This window comes from Pygoscelis adeliae, unplaced genomic scaffold (genome assembly GCF_000699105.1).
Source record: "Pygoscelis adeliae isolate BGI_AS28 unplaced genomic scaffold, ASM69910v1 Scaffold359, whole genome shotgun sequence".
NCBI lineage: Eukaryota > Metazoa > Chordata > Aves > Sphenisciformes > Spheniscidae > Pygoscelis > Pygoscelis adeliae.
Genome location: NW_008825553.1, coordinates 371,615 through 374,634, shown reverse-complemented (window position 1 = coordinate 374,634; position 3,020 = coordinate 371,615). Strand labels below are relative to the sequence as shown.

At 55.5% G+C, this 3,020-nt stretch overlaps 1 protein-coding gene across 1 annotated transcript in view; it reads left to right on the top strand.

The window, feature by feature from the left end:
• The window catches only part of SYF2 (SYF2 pre-mRNA-splicing factor), a 54,027-nt gene that overhangs the window by 48,081 nt on the left and 2,926 nt on the right, over positions 1 to 3,020 (top strand). The gene's annotated exons all lie outside the window — the stretch shown is intronic.

Sequence of the window (3,020 nt, the reverse complement as noted above, 5' to 3'; positions counted from 1 at the left end):
CGAGGGCCCGCGCGTCCCGGTGTCCCGGCTGTTGTGTTTAAGCGCTACCCGCGCAGAGCGAGCCGGGCGCGCTGCAGACCTCGCTTCAGCTCCAGCTTGGGGTTATCCTCCCTATCCACCCTCCCTCGTGGGTGGGAAATGTCCCCAGGGCTGGGGCTCGCTACCTGCGGCGCTGGCGCGCGGGGGCTTGGCTCACGTCCTGGGGAGCGCGCTGTGGCCTCTGTCCCACCAGAGCCACAATTATTTTTCTGAGAAATGACACAAACCCCTCCCCTCCCCGCTGCCCCGACTGTCTGAGCAGCCCGAGGAGCTTCACGCTGCGAGGACGCCCGGGTGCCTTCGCAGGGGCACTCGGCTGCGTGCCCTGCGGACCCCTGATAAAAATGTCACGTTTGCTGCAGTGGATGGGAGATAACTGACGCTGCTCCCCCACCACCCCTCGACCAGGATCTTCCCCTTTGAAAAGGACAAATATAACCGAGATGAGTCAGTTCCTCCAAGCTCCCATCCCCTGTACAATATGTAACTGGAATTTTTCATTTCAGCACTCCAGGGGAGGCATAACTGGAGAAGACAATGGAGTCAGCTACGACCCAAAAAAGCAGTGCCAATTCTGTGCGCATGAGAAATAAAAACATTTTTTAATCTAAAAATAAATTAACTCTAAGTGACAGCAAGAGCAGATCTGCATGTACTCACTGTCAGCCCGCACAGGACCAGTCCCTGCTCCTTGGCGCGAGGCGGGTTTGGGTGAATTCCCTGCTCTTTTGGGCGAGGTTGGGATTCGCAGCAGTACCACCGAGCCAGGGAGGCACTCGGCACCTGCACCAGGAACTGGGCTCCCTGAGTTGGCATCGGACCCAGAAGCAAATCCACAGAAGCCAGGGAAACCTCTTGGGTTTATTTTATAACTGCATTACGGCAGTGAGAAGGGAAAAGAGGCTCCACCAAGCTCAGGGCTTGGCTGGGCCAAGAAACTGCACAAACCTATAAAAACCATCCAGCTTCCCGTGATTAAATAAAAGGGTAGCGAGTACGCAAGCGGCCGATGGCCTCATTCTGCAGCTGTGCTGTGGCCACCCCCATGTCACGGAGCAGAACAGATCTCTGGGGCAGCCTCTGCCCAGAGCCCACCCCCCTCCCCTGCCGCTCGCCCCTCTGCTTGCTCCTAACTTGCGTTCGGAGGAGGCAAGGAGTGACTGAGTGCTCGGGTGTCACAGGAGATTGTCTGGATGCTCCAGAAAATAAAAGGCGGGACATGGCCAGGGTCGCTGCCGCAGTGGCGGCAAGATGTTTCTCTCAGCTTCCCTTTGCTCCCGTCGTGCACTGATCACCTTCGCCAAAAACCCCTTCCACGGGGCCACCTACGCAGGCGGTGGCCTGCCGCCGCAAAGGGCTCACAGCCGGCGAGGACAGGACCTAAGGGACAACCGCAGGGCGGAGGGGCCGGGAGCTCCAGACGGAGCAGAGAGATATGGGTAAAGCCATGGCCCGAGCGCGTAACTCGGTTTTTGGCAGCGCACTGCCCAATTTACCGCGCAACGACATCAGCCGCTTCGCTGGCTGCTTCTTTCAGAAACCTCCCCTCTTCCAGCACCAGTGGTCCCTGTCCCCAGCGTGGTGGCAGCTCGCTCCACGCGCATGGCGATCTGACGCCTCCCAGCCAAGCCATGAGGGTATGGACAAGGCAGGTGAGGGGGGACACCCGAAAACCAAACCACGTCGGGACAATCCTCTCCTTTTTCTTAAGACATTATTAACAGGGCTACATAAAAGCCTTCTGCCTCCCATTCTTTGCCTGTCTGCTCAGTTTTACAGCACCGGCTTCACTAGGTTGGGGTTTCTTTTTTTTCCTCTGACTCGACTCCTTGCTGGGTAACACTGTATTTGATATTTTTAATCACTCAGCATGCATCAGAGTTTGGCAGCGGAAGAAAGTGAAGTTAAAAGAGAACAGAGATAGTTCGCGCTTGCCAGGGCTGCCTGCCATTGCCACAACCCCTCATCGCTTGTGCTGCATTTCCCTCTGCTGGAAAGTCACGAGCCGCAGCTGACAAGGTCAATTTAAAAAACGTATCGTCGGCCGGCAGTTATTGACCTTCTGGGATGTGGATCGTTTCTTCAAAGGAAAACAAAAGTCCTGAACCCTTCTACCTTTACTGTACAAACATAAGGACATTACACATGCACACATACAGATGCATTTGTATGTGCATATCAATCTTACTGACAAATCCTTATAAATCATCTACATTTGGCTTTGTAAGGCTGCAATATCCTGGCCACTGCAGCAATGTAATGGAGATTTTGCCTTTCTTTTCTCAGAAGTTGCAGCAAAACCTTTATCACTTTGTTTTCTGTGAGAGCCGCAACTTTCTCCCCGAGCAAACCTGTGGTGGGTAACCCGAGCGGTTCCCGGAGGGGCCGACTGGACGGACGGCACAGACAGAGGGATGCTGTCTCTTGGTTTCTCATCCTACGCCAGGCTCTACCCTGGACCTCGCCGGCGCTTCCAGGTGAGCTGAGGCGCAGCAGAGTTCGTCTCGTTCGCGTGCCGCTTCCTTACTCTCACTGTAAAGTTCGCACCACCCCACTGATTCCTTGGTAGAAGAAAAAAAGGTTGATTAACAGCGTTTACTAAACCGTGGAGTCACTTCAAGCCCGCAGCGGGTTGCCTGCCCGGACATTAGCGTCTGGAATACAGGGGTAGTTCAAAGATCGCTTTCCAGACGGCTCCGAGATGCGGTTGCAAGGCTTTAAATCTGCCTCCAAAGATAAAAAAAGGAGAGTCACCGCTTTTCACCTGCTTCTCCTCCCTTCGTAAGAGAAGTTAAGCCCGTAAAGCCCAAACCACGCATCCAGAACACTGACCCCAGGGTGCCGGAGAGCAACAGCGACCGGGGCTGCCGGCGAGGCCGGGGCCGCCTCAGAACAGCCCCTCGGGACCCCGGGCTCGTTTTAAATCGGGCGGCGGAAAGGGGAGACGACGACTGGAGGCCATCGCGGCAAACCCGGCTACC